At 44.4% G+C, this 25,902-nt stretch overlaps 1 pseudogene across 1 annotated transcript in view; it reads left to right on the forward strand.

Annotated features, from left to right (window-relative positions):
- The window catches only part of LOC143294914 (single-stranded DNA-binding protein 3-like), a 139,046-nt pseudogene extending 114,131 nt beyond the window's left edge, over positions 1 to 24,915 (forward strand). The window contains exons 14-17 of the transcript XR_013056967.1: positions 2,814 to 2,899; positions 3,934 to 3,997; positions 8,538 to 8,665; positions 23,001 to 24,915. The product of XR_013056967.1 is annotated as a single-stranded DNA-binding protein 3-like (transcript). The remainder of the gene's footprint in view (positions 1 to 2,813; positions 2,900 to 3,933; positions 3,998 to 8,537; positions 8,666 to 23,000) is intronic.
- The last annotated feature ends 987 nt before the right edge of the window (positions 24,916 to 25,902 follow it).

Raw genomic sequence — 25,902 nt, forward strand, 5'->3', positions numbered from 1 at the left:
CAAGAACATACCTACATGCACATGCCCAAAAACAGTATGGCTGCCATATGGCAGGGTAAACAGTCATACACGTAAAAGCCCACTCGTACATATGAGTGAACATGGGAGTTGCAGCCCACGAACGAAGAAGAAGATACCTGTTGTCTTACATCTTCAGAGGCAGTGTTGTAATGGAAAGTTTTGACGGCTGCCATTGAACAGTTGCTGTTTTGCAGCATGCTGTCAGATTTTGTTCAGTCATGGAAGTCTTGGAAAAGCAAGAGAACCTTTTTCAGGGCTGGAAAAGTTTGGGGGTGGGGGGTGGGTGAGGGGGGACATTTTCCATTTTCTGCCCCTCAGTGTCTGGAAAAGTGTTTTTTGGGAAAAAAACTTTGACTGGTTCCAATCAGCCAAGAGCTGAATTCATATAAACATTACACAGACAATGGAAGGAAACGAAAAGCGATGAAAATTGATCTCTTTCATCAGCATTGTAGCAGACAATTTTTGTTGTGGTGGTTTTATTTGGTTTGTTAATTCAGTTTGTGTTTGATGTGGATAATGTTCAGTCTGGTACGGAAAAAGTATTGAATTTTGTTTGGTTCGACCTGCAAAAGGAAGTCTGTTGTTCTAATGATGTCAGATATTGATATCAGATGATGGTGGTGATGTTAGCTTTTCGATGATTGTTTGTTTGGTGTTTTTTTTAAATTTCTACTTCTTGTCCTGCTGCCTCTGCATGATTATTGTTAATGATACCATTGCTCACCCTGCTGCTACAGTGACTGGTGCTATAACTATAACTGGAATAAACATGCACATTGGATGAAGGTACATGCCCCCACGTCATGTTACACGCACTGAAGAACTTGTATGAAAAGGTGGAATACAGATATATATATATGTATGTATATATATGTATATGCATACTCGATTAATTTTCACCTTAAGTTATAAGTAGAATTAACCTTCTTCTTTTTTTCTTTTTTCTTTTCAATGTCTCGTGCTCCACAAGGGAGTAAAGTGACCAGTTGAAAAGGTGGCTGGCCAGAGTTACTAACCTTCGTTACCATTAGGTCTGCATCTGGAAACTGCTCTCACAAACTCTGATCTTAAGTTGTTCCTTTGATTTCGTGTCTGCCTGCTTGTCTTTTCCGTCATGTATTGCTTTGCAGCCCCCCCTCTCTCCCCCTTTACCCCAAATTTCTCCTTTTGTGTATGATTTCTTAGTAATGTGGGCAGTATGAACACACATCCTGTGCATGGATGGTAGTCATGTGGGCAGTATGAACACACATCCTGTGGATGGATGGTAGCCATGTGGGCAGGATGAACACACATCCTGTGGATGGATGGTAGCCATGTGGGCAGTATGAACACACATCCTGTGGATGGATGGTAGCCATGGGGGCAGTATGAACACACATCCTGTGGATGGATGGTAGCCATGTGGGCAGTATGAACACACATCCTGTGGATGGATGGTAGCCATGTGGGCAGGATGAACACACATCCTGTGGATGGATGGTAGCCATGTGGGCAGTATGAACACACATCCTGTGGTGGATGGTAGCCATGTGGGCAGTATGAACACATCCTGTGGATGGATGGTAGCCATGTGGGCAGTATGAACACACATCCTGTGGATGGATGGTAGTCATGTGGGCAGTATGAACACACATCCTGTGGATGGATGGTAGTCATGTGGGCAGTATGAACACACATCCTGTGGATGGATGGTAGCCATGTGGGCAGTATGAACACACATCCTGTGGATGGATGGTAGCCATGGGGGCAGTATGAACACACATCCTGTGGATGGATGGTAGCCATGTGGGCAGTATGAACACACATCCTGTGGATGGATGGTAGCCATGGGGGCAGTATGAACACATCCTGTGGATGGATGGTAGCCATGTGGGCAGTATGAACACACATCCTGTGGATGGATGGTAGCCATGTGGGCAGTATGAACACACATCCTGTGGATGGATGGTAGCCATGTGGGCAGTATGAACACACATCCTGTGGATGGATGGTAGCCATGGGGGCAGTATGAACGCACATCCTGTGGATGGATGGTAGTCATGTGGGCAGTATGAACACACATCCTGTGGATGGATGGTAGCCATGGGGGCAGTATGAACACACATCCTGTGGATGGATGGTAGCCATGTGGGCAGTATGAACACACATCCTGTGGATGGATGGTAGCCATGTGGGCAGTATGAACACACATCCTGAAGATGGCTGCTGCATTGTGGGGAAAGCTGGGGATGAATGAATGATATGGATACTGATGGATACTTATTTAGCACCTGTCCTCAGTCGGAGACCAAGCTGTATGCGCTTTACAAACAGTCATTTGCACAACAGGCTGCCTACCTGAGTAGAGCCTGCTGATGGCTGCCATTGGGCGCTTGTCATTCGTTTCCTGTGTCATTCAGTCAGATTTCTGGCACGCATACATACAAACTAACACAGACGTATCATTTTATGTGTATGACCATTTTGTTTCATAACCCAGCCATGTAGGCAGCCATACTCCTTTTTTGGGGTGTGTGCATGCTGGGTATGTTCTTGTTTCCATAATCCACCGAACGCTGACATAGATTTTTAATGTGTGTATTTGATCTGCATGCATATACTCACGAAGGGGGTTCAGGTCTGCACGTATGTTGACCTGGGAGATCGGAAAAATCTCCACCCTTTACCCACGAGGCGTTGTTAAGGAGATTCGAACTCCAGACCCTCAGATTGAAAGTCCAATGCTCTAACCACTCGGCTATTGCGCCTGGGATGGTGGGTGACATGGAGTGACGTGTGTGTTACAGACTCGACGGGGTCTGGAGAGGCCATGTACATGATGAAGCCAGGGGGAGGAGGTCCCCCAGGAATGCCAGGCATGCCAGGACCAGGGGTGAGTTCTCAGTTGGTTGGTTGGTTAGTGCCAGGCCTGTTGCCCCTGTCATCTTCCTGTCTCCTCCCTTCAGCCGTGTCGGGGTGGGGGTCTGGTCTGTGGCTCTTCTGTGTGTGTGTGTGTGTGTGTGTCTTTCTTCCTCTCTCTCTCTGTGTCTCTCTCTCTCATGGCTGTCTTCCTCTCTCTCTGTGTCTCTCTTTCTGTGTCCTCTCTGTCTCTGTCCCCCCTCTCTGTCTCTGTCTGTCTATCCATCTCTCTCTGTCTCTCCATCTCCCTCTTTCTCTCTCTCCTCTCTCTGTCTGACTGTGTCTCACAGTTCATCACTCTTGTTGTGTTTAAAAGAAAGAATTAAAACTAGGTAAATTGAAAGATGATAATTTTTAAAAGCTAAGAGAAGGGAGAAGCTTTGTGCTATGAACAGGGGGGTGGTGGTGGGGGGGGGGGTGACTGCAACTGCAAATACATTTTTAGAAATGATTTTTGAAAAAAAAAAAAAAAATCTGTCCCACATTGTGTACACAGTGACCTTTTTTTTGTGTGTGTGTGTGTGTGGGTGACTGAGGTATTTGAAAGTGCATGACACTCAACTGTGTGGTCCACATCTTCATGGTGGAGCTCATTGCCATGAGCAGGGCCTGTATGTCAGGTCATGGAAATTGCTTTCTTAATTACTACTCCTTCTACCATTTATAAACACTTGTTCTTTTTTGTCTTCTGTTTGATTAAAGTGTCTTTTATTTTAACACCACTTTGTGTATGTGGGGCTTGCTCCCTTGCTGACATGTTTACAAGTATAGTAGTACTAGTAGTCTTCAGTTAAATGTCTCTCCACTTTAAGTGATGTTTGACGATGTGACATGAGGGTATGCAAGCACACACACGCTTCCGCTCAACATGCACACACACACACACACACAAGCTTGCACACTAGCTTGCACACTCACACACGCACGCACGAGAGAGAGAGAGAGAAGGGGGAGATGAACGGAAAGTGAACAAGTTGTAAAGGATGAGGACTTGATGTTTGCCGACAGTTCATGGGAGGCCCTGAGGGACCAATGCCTATGGGACCGGGGGACATGCCGCCTGTCATGAATGGTGAGCTGGTTTGGGTCAAGTCAGTCTGTCTGTCTCTCTGTCCCCTATGTCTGTCTAACCCTATGTCTGTCTGTCCCCTATGTCTGTCAAACCCTGTGTCTGTCTATCCCCTATGTCTGTCAAACCCTGTGTCTGTCTGTCTAACCCTATGTCTGTCTGTCCCCTATGTCTGTCTGTCTGTCTGTCCCCTATGTCTAACCTTGTGTCTCTCTGTCCCCTATGTCTGTCTAACCCTGTGTCTGTCTGTCCCCTATGTCTGTCTGTGTCTGTCTGTCTGTCTGTCCCCTATGTCTGTCTGTGTCTGTCTGTCTGTCCCCTATGTCTGTCTAACCCTGTGTCTGTCTGTCCCCTATGTCTGTCTGTCTGTCTGTCTGTCCCCTATGTCTGTCTGTGTCTGTCTGTCTCTCTGTCCCCTATGTCTGTCTAACCCTGTGTCTGTCTGTCCCCTATGTCTGTCTGTGTCTGTCTGTCTGTCTGTCCCCTATGTCTGTCTAACCTTGTGTCTGTCTGTCCCCTATGTCTGTCTGTGTCTGTCTGTCTGTCTGTCCCCTATGTCTGTCTGTGTCTGTCTGTCTGTCTGTCCCCCATGTCTGTCTAACCCTGTGTCTGTCCGTCCCCTATGTCTGTCTAACCCTGTGTCTGTCTCATCTTCCTGTCTGTCAGTCTCTTCCCCTCCCCACATGTAGTTCTCAGTAGTAGTTGTCTACTCTCTCTCTGTCTGGTCTTCCCTCACTCTCTGTCTTTCTTTTTTTTCTTCTTCTTCTTCCTTATATTCTGCCTGCCCTTTCTTTTTTTTTCTTTCTGCTCTACTGGTCAGGCAAGCCAGAGACCGAGAGACGCCTCTATGGCGTAGGCTTTATGGTCAGGAGCACCATTGCCTCCAAGCTTGAAAACCTGCCAACAGGACACTCAGACCGAATTATGTCCATGCGCCTCCCACTACGGAACAAACAGCATGCCACTCTGTTCAGCGTGTACGCTCCAACCCTCCAAGCGGACCCCACAGAAAAGGTCAAGTTTTACACTGATCTGCGCAACCTTGTTCAGAACACCCCTGCTGACGACAAGGTCATCATCCTTGGCGACTTCAATGCCAGAGTTGGCCAAGATTCAGAAGCCTGGAAAGGAGTCCTTGGCAAGCATGGCGTTGGTAATTGCAACGACAATGGGCGCCTTCTTCTCGAGTTCTGTGCAGAGCAGCAGTTTACCATCACCAACACCATTTTCCAGCAGAAGGACAGCCTGAAGACAACGTGGATGCATCCTCGGTCCAAACATTGGCACCTCATTGATTACATCCTGATGCGCCAGAGAGACGTACGAGACGTCCTACACACCCGAGTGATGCCCAGCGCGGAGTGTCATACTGACCACCGCCTCGTCCGCAGCAAGCTCAGGCTCCACTTCAAGCCCAAACCAAAGAAAGGAGGAGCTCCTAGGAAGAAATTCCAGGTCGGCAACTTTCAGTCAGCTGAAGTGAAAGCTGAATTCCAGGCGAAGCTTCAGGACAAACTTGAAGACCCCAGTTGCCCCACAGACCCCTCTCCAGAAGCACTATGGGCACAGCTGAAATCAGCCATCCTGCAGTCCTCTGAAGAAGTCCTAGGGTTCTCGTCGAAAAAGAACAAGGACTGGTTTGACGAAAACAACCAGGAGATCCAAGAATTGCTGGCGAAGAAGAGATCAGCCCACCAGGCTCACCTTGCACAACCGTCTTGTCCGGTGAAGAAAGCAACCTTCCGGCTCATATGCAGCAACCTCCAGCGCAAGCTTCGTGAGATTCAAAATGAGTGGTGGACCAACCTGGCAGAGAGGGCTCAGCTTTGTGCAGACACTGGTGACTACCGGGGCTTATACGAAGCCTTGAAGGCGGTGTACGGTCCCTCATACCAGGTCCAGAGTCCTTTGCGCAGCGCAGACGGCCAGGCGCTCTTCACAGACAAGACGTCGATCCTGAACAGGTGGTCGGAACATTTCCAGGTCCTCTTCAGCGCCAACCGCACGGTTCAAGACTCGGCAATTCTCCGCATCCCACAACAGCCAGTGAAATTACAACTGGACGAGCTACCAACCCTAGAAGAGACTGTCGAGGCCATTGAACAGCTGAAATGTGGCAAGGCAGCAGGGGTTGACGGAATTCCACCGGAGGCGTGGAAGAATGGAGGCCCAGCACTACACTCCAAACTCCACAACCTCTTTGTCTGCTGCTGGGAGCAAGGCAAACTACCACAGGACCTCCGTGACGCAGTCATCATCACCCTGTATAAAAACAAGGGAGAAAAGTCGGACTGCTCCAACTACAGGGGGATAACTCTGCTCTCCATCGCAGGCAAGATCCTCGCCAGAGTCCTCCTAAATCGGCTGGTGCCTACTATCGCCGAAGAACATCTCCCAGAGAGTCAGTGTGGCTTTAGAGCCAACAGAGGCACCACTGACATGGTCTTCGTTCTCAGACAGCTACAAGAAAAATGTCGGGAACAGAACAAAGGACTGTATGCGACATTCGTCGATCTCACGAAAGCTTTCGACACCGTGAGCAGAAAAGGTCTGTGGGAGATCATGAAACGTCTAGGATGCCCCCCAAAATTCCTCAGCATGGTCATCCAACTACATGAGGAACAGCGTGGACAGGTCAGACACAGCAACGACCTTTCGGAGCCCTTCCCAATTGGAAATGGAGTGAAACAAGGTTGTGTCCTCGCGCCGACCCTCTTCACGATCTTCTTCAGCATGATGCTCCAACAGGCCACTGAAGATCTTGGCGACAACGACGGTATCTTCATCAGATACCGCACTGATGGCAGCCTATTCAACCTGAGGCGGCTACAGGCCCACACCAAGACACTGGAGCAACTCATCAGAGAGCTTCTGTTTGCCGACGATGCTGCCCTCGTCGCCCATACAGAAGCGGCCCTGCAGCGTATAACGTCCTGCTTCGCAGAGGCTGCGCAGCTCTTCGGCCTAGAAGTCAGTCTGAAAAAGACGGAAGTTCTCCACCAGCCTGCCCCACAGGAAGAATTCCACGCTCCTCACATCAACATCGGTGAGACAGAGCTGAAGTCGGTCCACCAGTTCAGCTACCTAGGCTGCACCATCTCGTCTGACGCCAAGATCGACAAGGAGATCGACAACAGACTTGCAAAGGCAAACAGCGCATTCGGCAGGCTGTACAAGAGAGTGTGGAACAACAAACACCTGAAGAAAGACACAAAGATCAGCGTGTACAGAGCTGTTGTACTGCCCACCCTGTTGTATGGCTCCGAAACCTGGGTCACCTACCGGCACCACATACGACTGCTTGATCGCTTCCACCAGCGCTGCCTTCGCACCATCCTCAGCATCCACTGGAGTGACTACATCACAAATGTCGAGGTCCTGGAGCAGGCAAAGACTATCAGCATCGAGGCAGTGCTGCTAAAGACCCAGCTACGTTGGGCAGGGCACGTGTCCAGGATGGAGGACCACCGCCTGCCCAAGATCGCGCTGTATGGCGAACTGTCCACTGGCCACCGTGACAGAGGAGCACCCAAGAAGAGATACAAAGACTCCTTGAAGAAAGCTCTCGGTGCCTGTCACATTGACCATCGCCAGTGGTCCGCAGTAGCCGCTGATCGAGAGACCTGGCGACGCACCATCCACCAAGCTGTCTTCTCCTTCGAAAACAACCGCAGGGCCAGCCTTGAGGACAAACGCAGAAGGAGGAAGAACCACGACACTGCAGCCGCGAACCCAGACCAGACTTTCCCTTGCAACCGCTGCGGCCGACTCTGCTTTTCCCGCATTGGCCTTGTCAGCCATGAGCGTGCCTGCATCAGACGTGGACAACGCCCTTCCTAGATCTTCGTTAGCGAAGCCAGGCCATGATGACAGTTCTGTCGGCGTCTGGTTGGGCATCCTCCCTGTTGAACCATTGTCCTTCCTTCCATTCTCGCGTGTAGCTTAATCTTTCTACCATGTTGTGTTTATGTGCCCTAGACACATATACCACAAAGCCTATCTACACAGAGATGTTCACACCTACCCCAAATCACAGCTCTTTCCTAACACAATGTATCGCAACTCTGCCTACTGTCCACCTCAGTCCCCACCTCCCAGCACTGTACGTCACAGATGGAGGAAGAAACTGGTCTGTGTCTGGGAAGTATCCGTTATGTCACTGGTCTGGTCTGTTATGTCACAGGTCTGTTATGTTGTATCACATGTCCGTTATGTTATGTCACAGGTTATATCAGTTATATCGCATGTCTGTGATGTCACAGGTTATGTCAGTCATGTCACGGGTCTGTGATGTCACGGGTTATGTCAGTCATGTCACAGGTCTGTTTCAGCAGTGGCGGTAAAGAGAAACCTTGCGGACAGTGACACATTCTGATCAGTTTCTGGTGTTTGTTCAGATGAAACGCTTGTGGTGTTGTCACGTAGGTGCCCACACTGACAGACACGACACACGACCCACGGCATAACTGGCCTGTGGCACAGCGCTATGGACCTGTGTCATTGTTGTGAGCCACCCTCCCACCCCCCCTGTTTGTGTGTGCAGGTGACATGGATGTGATGAAGAACTCACCGGCCAATGGGAGGGGCACGCCGCGGGACGACCTACCTCCCGTCAGCGGCACGGGGCCCGGAGACATGGGGCCCTACATGGGGCCTCCCTATCAAGATGGCGTAAGTGTCTTTGGCTTGTGATTCGTCCCCCATTTGTCCCCCCCCCCCTCCCTCCCTCCATCCTCCCTCCTTCCTCTCCACCCTCCCCCACACATCCTACTCCCTTGCCCTTCAGTGGGTTCTCTGATCATTGGGAGGAGGAGGCGGGGATTGGAGGTGGATGTGTCAAGTTTGGATCCCCAAACCCCCCGCTCCCCCGTTGCCCTACACGATCTGATCCGTTTCATTTTGGGGTTCATGTTTTGACGCAGCATTTTGTTCCTTTCATGTACCATGCATTTGCCGCTTTCTTCTCCTTCTCGTCCTCTTTCCTCTTCTCAGCTCATGTCATGGTCCGTTGTGTTTATCGTTCTATTGTGTTCATTGTTCATGTTCATGGCTGAGGTTTCCTGCGGTTGATGTGACAAGAGTTGTCATGGTTTGGGGTCTGTGGTTTCATGGGGAGGTAGGAAGGGAGGTTCCAGGGGAGGAGAGGTGTGTGGTTACAGGGGGAGGTGAGGTGTGTGGTTACATGGGGAGAGGTCTGTGGTTACATGGGGAGGTAGGAGGGGAGGTTCCAGGGGAGGAGAGGTGTGTGGTTACAGGGGGAGGAGAGGTGTGTGGTTACATGGGGAGAGGTCTGTGGTTACATGGGGAGGTAGGAGGGGAGGTGCCAGGGGAGGAGAGATCTGTGGTTACAGGGGGAGGTGAGGTGTGTGGTTACATGGGGAGGAGAGGTGCGTGGTTACATGGGGAGAGGTCTGTGGTTACATGGGGAGGTAGGAGGGGAGGTTCCAGGGGAGGAGAGGTGTGTGGTTACAGGGGGAGGGGAGGTGTGTGGTTACAGGGGGAGGTGAGGTGTGTGGTTACATGGGGAGAGGTCTGTGGTTACATGGGGAGGTAGGAGGGGAGGTTCCAGGGGAGGAGAGGTGTGTGGTTACAGGGGGAGGTGAGGTGTGTGGTTACAGGGGGAGGAGAGGTGTGTGGTTACAGGGGGAGGTGAGGTGTGTGGTTACAGGGGGAGGTGAGGTGTGTGGTTACAGGGGGAGGAGAGGTGTGTGGTTACAGGGGGAGGAGAGGTGTGTGGTTACAGGGGGAGGAGGGGTGTGTGGTTACAGGGGGAGAGGTGTGTGGTTACAGGGGGAGGTAGGAGGGGAGGTTCCAGGGGAGGAGGGGTCTGTGAATGCGGTAAATGGTTACTATTTCAGGTAAATAGTTTGGGTGTGGTTTTTTGGCCCAGCTGGGTGCTAATGCACTGAGATGAACATTTCACAGTACTTCATTAGTAAAACGACTCTGCTGACAGTGACATAGTTCATATTATTGATCATGTTAACCTTTTTTTCTTTTTTTTTTCTTTTTTTTTGAGACAGTGAGGGTGCAAGAATAACATCTTTTGTGTAGATACAGAATAGTTCTAGCTAGCATAGGCATTTAGGCATTTGTATTTGATGGGTAAATAGTTTGGGTGTTTTTTTCTGCCAAGCTGGCTGCAAACACACTGAGATGAGCATTTCACAGTAGTAAAACAGCTCTGCTGACAGTGACATAGTTCATGATGTTCAAATCTTTTTTGAGACAGAAAGCAAGGATAGCATTTTAAAAAATCTTTCTTTTTTTTTTCCTTTTTTTTTTTTTTCTTATTTTGTTTTTTGCATAGATACATAGAAAATAGTTGTAGCTAGAATGGGCATTTACATAAACATGATGAATTTTTGCTTCTTTTGTTTCTTCCTCGAGGACTAGTCCTTTCCATGTTATGACCAGTCCATATGGTTTATATGTATAGAAATTCACAATGCCAGTCCTGACAAAGACCATGATTTTCTTTAGAAATGAACATGATTAAAATGTCAAGTCTTGATTATGACCCAGGTTTGGTGCATAGGTTCTACAGACTGACTGATACATTTTGTGATAACTACCGGCAGACAAAAAAAAAAGTTGGGGTTGAATTTTGTGTGCAAGTTACATATGAGTAAAAAAGAAGATACCTTTATGTATATCTGATAATAAGGAAAAGGGAAAAGAGAAAAGTGATAGTTGTCAAAGCTGAAGTGTTTTCTGGGGTTAAAAATGTCAAGATTTTTTATTATTATTTTTTTTTTTTAATGAATAAACAAGAAAGAACTTCTGACCATTCTCTTACTAAAAAAATAATAGCATCAGATCAGTCTGTATCAAAGCCAGAAAAAGAGTTCATTTGGATGGAGTATCAGATCTGTGTAAGAAGAGGGGGGGATTTTTTTTTTTTTTTTTTTCTCCCCACTTTCTTTGATTGATCATTTTTACCTCTTGTCTTCCGATTGTGTGCATCTTCATCATCATGGCTTCCACATACCCACATTGCCTGACCAGTGCATATATATCTGTATCTGTATCATATAATCCAGATGTGTGAATGTGTACCTCCATATGTATCTGTGTATCGTGTCTTGTCTTCGATTTCTCACTTCTTTCATCATCTGGGTTTCTCAGAAACATTCTCTACTTTCACTTTCACCTCTTCACTTTCTCCTGTCCCCCCCTCCCCACTCCCCTTTTCCACAGACCTTTTGTAGTTTGCATGCATCCTAAGCTTGCCTTTTCTATGAATTTTTTTTTAATGTTATCACATAGATTAGTGGTGCTCTTTTATTTTCCACCTTTGTTTTTCAAAGCATGCATGTTTTGCCAGTTCACATGAACACTAAACTCCCCAGTGTTATGCTGTGGATTCCTGTTGTATATTCAAACATACTAGCCATGGACACTGTGAATTTAAGTAATTTTATGCGCATTTACATATGTTTCACCACGTTTTCAGAATAGACACGAGATAACAGTTGTAGACTTTTTGAAATTAAGTGTGAATAATAATTATTTAAAGATTTTTTTATGAACTATTGTGAAATTTGCCTTTAAAGCACATGGAAAAAAATAGTTCTGTTTCCAGTTAAAATGTGAAATGTTAAATTCAATCACCAACCTCGCCATCAAAACTGAAGACACAGTAGTCGAGACACTGTAGTTGAGAACTGATATAGAAAAGCCTACATTGAGGGGTAATACTAAGTATACCCAGTTCAGTGATTTCATCAAGATGCTGGGGAAAGGGATTTTTGAACCAAAGTGGTGGTGTCTTTGCGTACTTGTACACTCACAAGAGTCTAAAACAAAATTTTGAAGTTTATTTTTCCAGTGTAATCAGGGAGGTTTATGTTCATGTGGACATATTGTGAAAATCTTTGTTTTTTCTTTGAATATTCATGTGACGGTTTATTTCATCCATGCTGTGTCCTGGGTTCTTGTACTGCTTTGGGCTGAAGTTTGTAGTTACAGCCATTGATTGTGCTTTTTTTTTTCTTTCTCTCTCTCTCTCTTTCTTCTTTCTCTCTGTCTTTCTGTTATCTCTTTCTGGTTCTTTATTTCATGAATTATTATCTCTCTGTCCCCTCAAGCCACCCCTGTACTCAGTATTCTTGCCTGCCAGTTCTGGATGTAGTCCTCATATTTTTGGAAAGTGTACAGCATGTAATCTATCCATTTGGACACATAACTACTCATTTTTCATCGTTGTTTTTTTGTTATGCGTAAAAACACAAGCAGACATACAAGACCTATACTGTGGTAAAACTATATAAAGGCTGTGGCTTTTCCCCCTGTTAGATGTTGTAAACTATATAGTGGACAATAATCACCTTGTGGTGTGACATCTGCAAGGCGGTGTCATCTATATAACTCCTGTGATGTGGCCTGTCTTCTGCACAAGATGGGAAGCTAGTCAGTCGTGTAGACGATACCAGAAAATGGAAGTAATGGCATCAGACTTGTATGATGTCAGTGCTGTTTATCTCTAGCCTTTGTGTATGTGTGTGTGTGTGTGTGTGTGTGTGATGTGTGTGTATGCGACAAACACTTGATGGTTGCTCCAGTGTTCCCCACCCAGAACACTCATGCATGGTTTTCAGAACTGATCACTGACTCTGTTCTGTTTTGGCTAGACCTGTCACCTCCAGCCTCTCTCTCACTTGATTCTCTGCTGTGCACAGATACGTTTGACACCTCTTCTCCGTGCCTGTGCCAGAGTACTGGGCTTTGCCCCTCTTTCTCCTTGGTCTTTATTCAGAGACTGATTCACACTGATGCTTGTGTCTTGAAAAAAAAAGAAAAAAGAATGAAAAAAAGAAAAAAAAAAGAAAAAAAGTAATGATAATGTAAGTAAATGAATAAGCTCTATCATTTTCATATGCATTTGATATTGAAAAGAAGTTGTGTACTGGGAAAATTTCTATGTTGAGATCATTTTGATATATGATGGAACTGAAAAGAAGCCTGTGTTAGGTTTAAGTTTTAGCTGTCTTTCTGTCAATGTAGAAATACATGGAAGGGGAGAGAAGTTTAAGCTTTCTTTCTGTAAATGTAGAAATACATGGAAGGGGAGAGAAGTTTTAGCTGTCTTTCTGTCAGTGTAGAAATACATGGAAGGGGAGAGAAGTTTTAGCTGTCTTTCTGTCAATGTAGAAATACATGGAAGGGGAGAGAAGTTTTAGCTGTCTTTCTGTCAGTGTAGAAATACATGGAAGGGGAGAGAAGTTTTAGCTGTCTTTCTGTCAGTGTAGAAATACATGGAAGGGGAGAGAAGTTTTAGCTGTCTTTCTGTAAATGTAGAAATAAATGAAGGGGAGAGAAGTTTAAGCTGTCTTTCTGTCAGTGTAGAATACATGGAAGGGGAGAGAAGTTTAAGCTGTCTTTCTGTCAGTGTAGAAACACATGGAAGGGGAGAGAAGTTTTAGCTGTCTTTCTGTCAGTGTAGAAATACGTGGAAGGGGAGAGAAGTTTGAGCTGTCTTTCTGTAAATGTAGAAATACATGGAAGGGGAGAGAAGTTTTAGCTGTATTTCTGTCAATGTAGAAATTCATGGAAGGGGAGAGAAGTTTTAGCTGTCTTTCTGTCAATGTAGAAATACATGGAAGGGGAGAGAAGTTTAAGCTGTCTTTCTGTAAATGTAGAAATTCATGGAAGGGGAGAGAAGTTTTAGCTGTCTTTCTGTCAGTGTAGAAATACATGGAAGGGGAGAGAAGTTTTAGCTGTCTTTCTGTAAATGTAGAAATTCATGGAAGGGGAGAGAAGTTTTAGCTGTCTTTCTGTCAATGTAGAAATACATGGAAGGGGAGAGAAGTTTAAGCTGTCTTTCTGTCAGTGTAGAATACATGGAAGGGGAGAGAAGTTTAAGCTGTCTTTCGGTCAATGTAGAAATTCATGAAGGGGAGAGAAATTTTAGCTGTCTTTCTGTACATTTAGAAATACGTGGAAGGGGAGAGAAGTTTTAGCTGTCTTTCTGAAAATGTAGAAATACATGAAGGGGAGAGAAGTTTTAGCTGTCTCTCTGTCAGTGTAGAAACACATGGAAGGGGAGAGAAGTTTTAGCTGTCTTTCTGTCAATGTAGAAATTCATGAAGGGGAGAGAAGTTATAGATGTCTTTCTGTCAATGTAGAAATACATGGAAGGGGAGAGAAGTTTAAGCTGTCTTTCTGTCAGTGTAGAAATACATGGAAGGGGAGAGAAGGAGGGTGACGTGAAGAGGGGGTGGGGGTGAAGTCAGACATTGACCAGCACACTGCACTCCAGTCATAAACTTCTCACCAGTTTGGGGGTGACAGTGGTTAAAAAAAAAAGACAAAAAAAGACGCCATTGTTGAGATTTTTTTTTCTACCTTTGCATGACGTTTTTGAAATTGCTTCCAAATCCATTTGAACAATCCGGGGCTCACCTACTGTTAAAAAAGAAAAAGAAAAAAAAAGACCATGTTCATGAAGATGAGGAGAGTGTTCCTGTGACTGCTTTTCCCTCCTGGTTGAGCATCATTTGGAATCAAAACGACAACAGATATTCAGTGCATGTTTGTTTGGGTGGGTGGGTGCAAAGAGTTCCCATTGTGTGTGTCAGTGTGACAGGGATGAGTGTGAGAATGTGTGTTTTGAGTGTTTATGTTTGCACAGTTGGTTAAAAAAAAAAAAAAAAAAAAAAAAATGAAGAAGAAGAAAAAAGAATTTGAGAAGATCTATAACAGAGGGACATTGAAAATTGTCAGGTCATTATCCATTTGTAGACCCTCATCTTCTTTAGTACTACACATCATGTGTGTGACCATGCCAAGCCTAACTTTTTTTTTCCTTTTTTTTTTCTTTTTCTTTTGTTAATTTTCAGGAGCATACAGACACGGCAGCAATCCTAAAGATAAAAGAATCTATGCAGGAGGAGGCAAAACGATTTGAAAAAGACGCCGAACCACCACAGTTTTTTTGATGCAATACTGGTTGAATGTTCAAATTGGGTTATCATTTCCTCTTTTTTTTTCCTTTTTTTTTCACTTTTTTTGTGGTCAGTACACAAACATTTGTTCATTTGAATATGATACAAAACAAAGCGCGCGCGCACACACACACACACACACACACACACACACAAAAGCATGCACATTGCTCAAGAAATCAAGAAACCCACAGTTCTTGTTATTTTTTGAAGTGCACTAATTGACGTGTTTGGAAGATGTGGAAAGAATCGATGTGGTGCTAACATAGAGAAATGAGGCAGCAGGCATTATCCAAGGGGACAGGGAGTAAAAAAAAAAAAAAAGAAACTTTTTTTTTTTCTTCTCTTTTCTGTGCTGTGTAGTCTTTTGGGCTTATGTATTTTATGTTGACGCTCCTGTGGTAGAGAAAAAGCATGTTCAAGAGACGACAGAGAGAAAGAAGACCGTGTTAGAAACTTTTATTTTATTATTTTGAAACAGTGCAAAGCAGCGTGGGAACTTTTTTCTTAATGCCATTGTCACCACCAGTTTCTTTTTCTTTTCTTTTTTTTTTTTTCTTTTTTTTTTTCTTACATTCCTAGCTCTGTAGTTTTTAAAAAATTTAATTTGATTTTTTGTTGTTTTTTTTTTTTTTTTTTTTTTTTTGTTAATGCTTTCTATTTTACCTCTGTTTCAATACCCTTACTTTTTTAAAATATAATTTCATTCATTTATTAATCTGAACAAGTTTTGAATCTCTGGTGGTGATAACTTTTTAGGAAAAAAAAAAAGTATTGATTAGTTGTTGTTGTGTTGTTTTTTTTGTTTTTTTTTTGTTTTGTTGTTGTTGTTTTTTATCCATGGTGGTGCTTTTATTTTTCTTCTTCTTCTTCTTTTTATTTTTTTATTTTTTATAAATCAGATCATTCTCCCGAAACATGTGAAGCTCTTAGCTCTTTTATTTCTGTTCTTACTTTTGAAGGGGGGATTTTTATTTATATTTTTTGGTTATTGTTTTTCTCTTGCTTAGTGGGGTTTTTTTTTTGTTTGTTTGTTTGTTTGTTCTTTTCTTCCTCTTTGCCTTTTCCTCATTCTAACCTTTCTTTTCGTTTCAACATTTCTGTTTTTCTCTCTCCTTAGCCTTACCCCTCTCTCTTCCCTGACTCCCTGCCCCCCTCCCTCTCTCTCTCCACTACCACCACCACCTCTCTCCTTAGCCTTACCCCTCTCTCTTCCCTGACTCCCTGCCCCCCTCCCTCTCTCTCTCCACTACCACCACCACCTCTCTCCTTTGCCTCACCCCTCTCTCTCCCCCTGACTCCCCACACCCCTCCCTCTCTCTCTCTCCACTCACATCACCACCACCACCACCACCTCCTGCTCCTCCTCCACTTTCCTGTTTAACACACACACCATCCGCTGCACTGGTCCATGACTGGTGTGCTGTGCATTCATTTTGTCACTATGTCTCTTTGTGGGGGTGTGGGTGTTGGGGTGTGTGTTTGGGAGGGGGAGGGGGTGTGTGTGGGGGGGGATATGTGGGTGGGTGTGTTTTGGTGTGTGTGTGGGTGTGTGCATGAATGTGTGTGTGTGGGGGGGGGATGTGTGTGTCTGGGTGGGTGTATGTGTGGATGGGTGTATGTGTGTGTGGGTGGGTGGGTGGGTGTATGTGTACGTGTGTGGGTGGGTGGGTGTATGTGTGTGTGGGGGGGGGAAGGGTTGGGGGGGTGTATGTATGTGTGCATGTGGGTGGGTGTATGTGTGATGGGGGGTGGGGTGGATGTGTGTGTGTTGGGGGGAGTGTTGTATGTGGGTGTGTGTGTAGGGGGGTTGTGTGTGTGTGTGTGGGGGGGGGGGAGGGGGTTGTATGTGGGTGTATGTGAGGGGGGTTGTCAGTGTGCTGGAGTCCTGCCCTCTTCTCTCTTTCTTTTCCTTGACCATCCTGTCTTGACCGTCGTCCCGTCCTTTCTGTCTGTCGTTCTGTCTGTCTTTCTCACTCTGTGCTAACCCATTTACTTTGTCACTTTCCCGTCTGTCTTTCTCACTCTATGCTAACCCATTTACTTTGTCACTTTCCCGTCTGTTTTTCTCACTCTATGCTAACCCATTTACTTTGTCACTTTCCCGTCTGTCTTTCTCACTCTATGCTAACCCATTTACTTTGTCACTTTCCCGTCTGTCTTTCTCACTCTATGCTGACCCATTTACTTTGTCACTTTCCCGTCTGTCTTTCTCACTCTATGCTGACCCATTTACTTTGTCACTTTCCTGTCTGTTTTTCTCCCCTGTTGTTGTTGTTGGGGTTGTTGTGTGTCTTCTGTAACAATTCTTTCTCTTTCTTGCTTTCTTTCTCTCATGAACGCTCACACGCGTGCATGCATGAGCACCCACATTTGTGCGCAGACACACTCACAACAAACACGCACACACACACGCTGTCACATTTGTGTAGATTTTCTTGCTTGATTTCTCCTGTTAAAAGATGTGATTACATGTGTACCTAGCCCACCTTCAGCTTCCTCCCTCCCTCCCTTCCTCCCTCCCTCCCGCTGTTTCTGCAAGTCTTGTAAATTGTGTGTGTGTGTGTGCGCACGCGTGGGTGCGAGCGTGTGTGTGAGATTCTCTTCCTCTTTACTGTCCAACTCTCCTCTCCCCCAGGAATCATAACGTTTTCTTTCATTTATAAAAAAAATTCTCTTCTACAGATCTCTGTTCTCACTGCCCCCCCCCCCTTCCCCACCCCCACTCTCCCCTCCCCCTTCCCACAGGGTAGATTTAAAGAGGTGGTGTTTTTCTGTGACGGAAAGGGGTGGGGTCTGCAAATAGTTGCCACATTTTTTTTGGCGTTGATTACGGTCTTGTGGAATGACAGCGGAAGCTTTGAAGTGTAGAGCTAGCCAGCTTTGGAGGACTTGCCCACTTACCACAAATAGCTGGACCCACTAAACCTGGCTCTGTGTACTCTTGTTATCTCTCCTCTGCTAATATCCCTTTCTCAGCTTGTATTTTTTACACCCAAGCTAATTCTGATTTTTTTCCCCCCCTAATCTCTGAGCTGTTATTGATATTTAACTTGAGAGCTGATGGTGTTCTTGGCTTCATTTAACCCCTTAACCCCTAACAGCTGTAGCTGCCTTTGCTGTTACTCCTTCCCCCTTGTGGTTCTGTTCGTTTGAAGGGGGAAGGGGTTGATAATGCACACTGGTCATTGGCAGTCATGTGTATGTGTGTACATGATGTATTTATTTATCAATGGGGATGGTTTTTTTTTTTGTTTTGTTTTGTTTTTTTGTAACATGTCCAAACGCATTTGCTCTTGATAATGATGCTAAGGTTTCTGGAGAAAAAAAAAGAATAATGATGCTGATGTTTTGGGGAAAAAGTGAAAAGTGGTGGGTTTGGTTTGACTGACAAATGACCTCAGTGCCTCTTCCTTCCAGGGTGTGGGGTCAGAGTTAATCAGGTCAAAGTTTATCAAAGTTCTAGGATGTGTTAAGCGCTGTTCAGAATTGTCAGTTTCTCCTGTATGCCAGGAGGTTTGTGTGTGTGTGTGTGTTGGATTCACTTTTTGCACCCATGGAAAAGTGTGATTGTGCAGTGTTTACCTTGTAGGTGAAAAGGTTCTTCATCTGTGGGCTTCTTCTGTTGCGCTGTCAGCTCTTTCAATGGCCATGTGGTTTTTCAAGAGTGGCTTGATTTGGGATGAAGGGTAGTGGTTGATTTCAGTATTTACACGGCGTGACAGGCCTTGTTCTTGGAATGGTGAGCACCAGGGAATGTTTGACCAGGTGTGGTGACGGGAGGATGGTGTCACGAGACTGACATTTGATGGGCAGGCCAAGCCGTGTAAACCAGGGCATTCAGTGCCCTCCGTTTCCCAAGTTGTTCTGACTGAAGATGCTCATTTGCACAGTACATCACATCGCGTGGTCTGTATGTTTTTTGAGGCTCTCAGATCATGCTTTTTTGTCCAACTCTGCAGGGTCTTGTGAATGTCTGTACTGATGTAAAACTCCAACGTGTCATGCAGGGTCTTGTGAATGTCTGTACTGATGTAAAACTCCAACGTGTCGGGTGAAGAAAGAAAATGATGTTTAGATAGTTGATTTGATAAATCTCACTGGCTCAGGCTGTTCCTGTGCAAGAGATTTTCTCTGTGTGTGTGTGTGTGTGTGAGTGTGTGTGTGAGTTGGTAGATTCAGGGAGCATCTTCCTCAATTTTTTGGTTTTGTTTTTCTGGTGTCTTTGATAAGGTTTAATTTGACATGACCGAAGTGTTTGTCTTCTGACAAGTTAGTCTTCAGCCCTGGTTCATGCTTCAGCTCTGATTCTGGCAGACAGTTTGTGAAGCAGACATTGTGGACTGTTGCTGTGTGAACTGTCCTGGATCCAGATATCTCAGGTTGCTGCCATGCTGCTCTCTGGACCGCCGTGAAATTCCTCTTCTGTGTCGAGAGCTGTTTCACTGAATGCAGAGCCTGTTCATTTTACATGTTAACCTGCTAGTAATTGTTTTGCCTCTCATTGAAAAATAAGTTCCTTTTTTAATTGATTTTTTTTATGTATTCTTTTTTTTAGACCAGCTAGTGTATGTCATGCCTGTTTCCTGAAGACTGGATGATTGCAGTATGCAGGACCGATGGTGACAAAAGATTTCAGATTTTGTAAACAGATTGGAAAAAGACGGAAACAGAATCATGAAAGAGAGAGAGAGAGAGGAGTTGGTATTATGAAAGTACAAAGGAAGGAAGGTTGTCGAAAAAATATTGTGTGTGTTCTTCTCTTGATTTATGGACAGTATTGTTGTGGATCACTTTTTTTTGTTGTAATTTGAAGCCTGCAGCATCAGAGAGGTCTCCTGGTTGTTCCATACATCAAGGGAGTTTTGTCTCCATCTCAGTGAGGAGGTGCTTCCATCGCATTTTTCCTGAGGACTTAGCGTTGTGATCGGAGTTTGCTGGATATGATTCTGCTGGTGGTATTCCCATGTGACCGTTACCAAAAGTATAATCCACCATCTTCGTAGTGTAAATGGTTTGTGTGAAGCCTGAGATCACTTTTACCACTTGATTGCTGTTTGATACTTCAGAGTGGGTTTTCTGGTCATCCATATTGAGTTGATCTCTTGGACATGCAGAGTTAAATGGCTGATGTAAGGATTAGTTTTGAGTTGAACCTGGCCAGCAGGGGAAGAGAGATGTGTTTGTGCACAAGATGGTTTTTGAGACCTTTCTTCACTTCTTGTGGTCATCTGGGTGGTTTTTCAGACCTTTCTTCACTTTTTGTGGTCATCTGGGTGGTTTTTCAGACCTGTCTTTCTTCACTTCTTGTGGTCATCTGGGTGGTTTTTCAGACCTTTCTTAACTTTTTGTGGTCATCTGGGTGGTTTTTCAGACCTGTCTTTCTTCACTTCTTGTGGTCATCTGGGTGGTTTTTCAGACCTTTCTTCACTTCTGGTCATCTGGGTGGTTTTTCAGACCTTTCTTCACTTCTGGTCATCTGGGTGGTTTTTGAGACCTGTCTTTCTTCACTTCTTGTGGTCATCTGGGTGGTTTTTGAGACCTTTCTTCACTTTTTGTGGTCATCTGGGTGGTTTTTGAGACCTGTCTTTCTTCACTTCTGGTCATCTGGGTGGTTTTTGAGACCTGTCTTTCTTCACTTCTTGTGGTCATCTGGGTGGTTTTTGAGACCTGTCTTCACTTCTTGTGGTCATCTGGGTGGTTTTTGAGACCTTTCTTCACTTCTTGTGGTCATCTGGGTGGTTTTTGAGACCTTTCTTCACTTCTTGTGGTCATCTGGGTGGTTTTTGAGACCTGTCTTTCTTCACTTCTTGTGGTCGTCTGGGTGTTTTTTCAGACCTCTCTTCTTCACTTCTTGTGGTCATCTGGGTGGTTTTTCAGACCTTTCTTCACTTCTTGTGGTCATCTGGGTGTTTTTTCAGACCTTTCTTCACTTCTTGTGGTCATCTGGGTGGTTTTTGAGACCTGTCTTTCTTCACTTCTTGTGGTCATCTGGGTGGTTTTTGAGACCTTTCTTCACTTCTTGTGGTCATCTGGGTGGTTTTTGAGACCTGTCTTTCTTCACTTCTTGTGGTCATCTGGGTGTTTTTTCAGACCTCTCTTTCTTCACTTCTTGTGGTCATCTGGGTGGTTTTTCAGACCTTTCTTCACTTCTTGTGGTCATCTGGGTGGTTTTTGAGACCTGTCTTTCTTCACTTCTTGTGGTCATCTGGGTGGTTTTTCAGACCTTTCTTCACTTCTTGTGGTCATCTGGGTGGTTTTTGAGACCTGTCTTTCTTCACTTCTTGCGGTCATCTGGGTGGTTTTTGAGACCTCTTTCTTCACTTCTTGTGGTCATCTGGGTGGTTTTTTAGACCTTTCTTCACTTCTTGTGGTCATCTGGGTGGTTTTTCAGACCTTTCTTTACTTCTTGTGGTCATCTGGGTGGTTTTTGAGACCTGTCTTTCTTCACTTTTTGTGGTCATCTGGGTGGTTTTTGAGACCTGTCTTTCTTCACTTCTTGTGGTCATCTGGGTGGTTTTTCAGACCTTTCTTCACTTCTTGTGGTCATCTGGGTGGTTTTTCAGACCTTTCTTCACTTCTTGTGGTCATCTGGGTGGTTTTTTCAGACCTTTCTTCACTTTTTGTGGTCATCTGGGTGGTTTTTGAGACCTGTCTTTCTTCACTTCTTGTGGTCATCTGGGTGGTTCTTCAGACCTTTCTTCACTTCTTGTGGTCGTCTGGGTGGTTTTTCAGACCTTTCTTCACTTTTTGTGGTCATCTGGGTGGTTCTTCAGACCTTTCTTCACTTCTTGTGGTCGTCTGGGTGGTTTTTCTTGCTTGTTTTTTGAAAAGTTGGTTGGCATGGAACCAGGCGGTTTTCAACTGGCTATGTGTTTTGAGCAGTTGGTTAACGCATGGGACCAGGTGGTTTAGAACTGGCTGTGTGTGTGTGTGTACAGCGTTGAATGTTTACCTTGTGTGTGCTGTGGTCTGATAGCGTGTGATCATCTGTGAATCTTCAGCGCCGGCAGAGACCCGAAAGAGGGGGGCAGGATTTTCCTTCCTGCACCTTTTTGAAAGCTGTAGAGGTTGTGTTTGTAGTGAAGTGGGTTGTTGTGTGTATTTAGAAGTGTGCATGTTGATGTGTGTGTGTGTGTGTGTGTGTGTGTGTGTGGAGCTTTCAGAGCGTAGCAATTGAAGAGACTGGACAGGAAGAGGGACTGGGCTGACTTGTCAGAAAAGCAGAAGAGTTCTCTGTTCTCTTTCTCTCCATGTGACTGTTATGTGTGTAGCTTGTTGGGTCTGCCAACTTGTCTGTTTCTGTCAATGTTCTTTTGTGATTTCTGTGTCGAGTTTCAGGGACAAGCTCACTCAGGTGCTGTGTTGTCTTGAGCAAATGAGAGAGGACAGGACCAAGAGCGGGGGGATGGGAGGGGAGGGGGTGTGTGGGGTGGGGGAGGGTTGCGGCTGTATTGACTTTAGCATAGGCTTCTTCTATCTCTAGTCCTTCCCTCTCTCTGTCCTCACTCTTTGCATTCTCTTGTCTTGCTTCGGTTTTTTTGTTTGGTTTTTTTGTTTGTTTTTTTTTGGTCTCCCCTTGTCCCGTTTGTCTCCCTTGCCTTCCCTTCTTTCCCTGTGGCTTCGTGTCCTAAGTGAGGTCATGTCTGTGATGGTGATGAGTGGTGTTGTATCATGTTTTCCCTCGTCCCTTCTGCCCTAGGTGAGGTCTGTGTCTGTGCTGGTAATGTGATACACTTCTTGACATGTGTTGTCATGTTTTCCCTCTGTCCCTCCTGTCCTCCGGGCCTTAACGTGGTGATGCCCCTTGATTAAAGTCCCCCTGTCGTTGATTGGAGTGAACCATCATTTACTGTCAGTATTTTCTGATTACTCCATGACTTGTTCTTGTTGCTGTCTTAAAACTTTTTTTTTTTTTTTTTAAATGGTTTTGTTGATTTCCTTTCTCTTTATTTATATTTTTTTGGTTTGTTTTCCTTTTCCTTTTCTTTTTTTCCAAATATGTGTGAACCATATTGAGAGGAAAAGTAAGGAATGTTCCTTTTTGTGTCTTTTTACAGAGCTGTATGCCGTTACTACCGCAGTAACAGGCAAAAAAAGTCACCTGGATGTTAGTGCTTGTGTCCCCCTGATCTGACAGTGCAAAAGAGAAATTTAGAGCGAAAGGGTGAGAGCAAGTGGAATCCCGACAGTAGCTATTGGTGGTGCGCGCTCTGGCAGAAACATTGGACTTGGCTGCAATTGCATACATTTGAAGCTTCTCCTTCTTTTCTTTTTTTTAATTTTATATACGTATTCTCTTAATCCTTTTTTTTTTTTTTTCTAACTTACTTCAGTTAATGTTGTTTTTTGTTTGTTTTTTTTAAACCTAGAGACTTTGGGGTTTGGATTTAGTTTCAATTTTAAAGTTTTTCTCTATTAAAATGATTTTTAATCCGTCATTGATCTGTCAGTTATTATTGCTGTATCAAACAGTTGTTGTCGGTTTTTTTTGTTTTGTTTTTTATTCTTTATTTTATTTCGTTTTTTTAGTCATTAAGAGATGTTTTAGCACCTCGCGCTCGTTCTTAATTTGAGCACACTAGAATTGTTTCAAACATCTTCCAAACAGTGTCATTAGAGCTCTCTTTTTTTCTTTCTTTTTTTGATGAACAGAAATTGGATTTTGCACATACATTTCAGTTTTTCTTTTTAAACCCATATTGAAATGGAATGAAAGAGGAAAGATATGATTTTAGACATTTTTATGAAATACGATTCAAAAAAGAAAAAGAGAGAATGAAAGAGAGAGAGACAGTGAATTTGCTCACAGCTGTACATATTTCTATACATATATTATATATGTATATACCTTTGGTGCAAAAATCAAAGCAGGCATTCATTTATCAAGAAGATCGGTTGATTGCAATTGTCAGTGTTTGAATTGAAACGAACAGGTGAATATTGTTTGGTTTTGTTTGTGGGGTTTTTTATATTATTTTTTGTTGTTTTTCATCAAAGACGATAGTGGACAAAAGTTTGATGATGTGTTTGTTATTGGCATTTGAACAACATTTGTACATTGGTGACAATGCTGATATGTGAGCAGGTATCATGTATTACTGTGAGTGATGCAGTGTTGTGTGTGATAGATGGTCCATATGCGTTCAGGAAAATGATGTATGTTATGAACGGGATGCTTGATGTTCATCATATTGGTGTACTGAAGCACATTTCATTATCAACTCATTGAACAAAATTGTTTGTTCATGTTTTTTTGTTTTTTTTAAATTTTGAACTTGTACATGTTGAATGAAACTTTGTTCTTGTTTAAATTAATGGCTGTACCTTGGTATGTATGACATGTTTTCAGTCAACTTGGCTTTTGGTTCACTCGCGGTTGTGCGAGTTGCTGATGATATTGAGTTCAGACGTCTGACCTTCAGTGAACAGCCCTCTCTTTTTTTCTTCTGCTGCCAGTTTCGTTCAACTGGTGGTGATTAGCAAAACCACATGTACTGGGCATATGCCCATGATTTCCAGTTGAAGGAGAAGATGTAGAAGAGTGCAGAAGATAGGTATGCAGGCAGACAGAAAAAAATTCTGAAGTACTGTGTCAACAGTTGAGGTTACAAAGGGGTTAAAATGTTAAAAGTTTCAAGTCTTGAAAGGGGTTAAAATTGTATTAACACTTACCTTCCTCCAACCTGCACCTGTCATATCCCCACTGTTGATGGGCGCTGTTGACCGAGGAATGATACCAACTGTTGTGGCTCCTTGCTGTGTCATTTTAACAGGGAGGAAGAGTGGAAATGATCATCAGCAAGGAATTATTCTGACAGAGGTGTTAGGGAGGGAGAGATCATCAGCAAGGAATTATTCTGACAGAGGTGTTAGGGAGGGAGAGATCATCAGCAAGGAATTATTCTGACAGAGGTGTTAGGGAGGGAGAGATCATCAGCAAGGAATTATTCTGACAGAGGTGTTAGGGAGGGAGAGTGGAAAATGATCATCAGCAAGGAATTATTCTGACAGAGGTGTTAGGGAGGGAGAGTGGAAAATGATCATCAGCAAGGAATTATTCCGACAGAGGTGTTAGGGAGGGAGAGTGGAAAATGATCATCAGCAAGGAATTATTCCGACAGAGGTGTTAGGGAGGAAGAGATCATCAGCAAGGAATTATTCTGACAGAGGTGTTAGGGAGGGAGAGATCATCAGTAAGGAATTATTCTGACAGAGGTGTTAGGGAGGGAGAGATCATCAGCAAGGAATTATTCTGACAGAGGTGTTAGGGAGGGAGAGATCATCAGCAAGGAATTATTCTGACAGAGATGTTAGGGAGGGAGAGTGGAAAATGATCATCAGCAAGGAATTATTCTGACAGAGGTGTTAGGGAGGGAGAGTGGAAAATGATCATCAGCAAGGAATTATTCTGACAGAGGTGTTAGGGAGGGAGAGTGGAAAATGATCATCAGCAAGGAATTATTCTGACAGAGGTGTTAGGGAGGGAGAGTGGAAAATGATCATCAGCAAGGAATTATTCCGACAGAGGTGTTAGGGAGGAAGAGATCATCAGCAAGGAATTATTCTGACAGAGGTGTTAGGGAGGGAGAGATCATCAGTAAGGAATTATTCTGACAGAGGTGTTAGGGAGGGAGAGATCATCAGCAAGGAATTATTCTGACAGAGGTGTTAGGGAGGGAGAGATCATCAGCAAGGAATTATTCTGACAGAGGTGTTAGGGAGGGAGAGTGGAAAATGATCATCAGCAAGGAATTATTCTGACAGAGATGTTAGGGAGGGAGAGTGGAAAATGATCATCAGCAAGGAATTATTCTGACAGAGGTGTTAGGGAGGGAGAGATCATCAGCAAGGAATTATTCCGACAGAGGTGTTGGGGAGGGAGAGTGGAAAATGATCATCAGCAAGGAATTATTCTGACAGAGGTGTTAGGGAGGAAGAGATCATCAGCAAGGAATTATT

The sequence above is a fragment of the Babylonia areolata genome, chromosome 20 (assembly GCF_041734735.1).
Source record: "Babylonia areolata isolate BAREFJ2019XMU chromosome 20, ASM4173473v1, whole genome shotgun sequence".
In the NCBI taxonomy this organism is placed as follows: domain Eukaryota; kingdom Metazoa; phylum Mollusca; class Gastropoda; order Neogastropoda; family Buccinidae; genus Babylonia; species Babylonia areolata.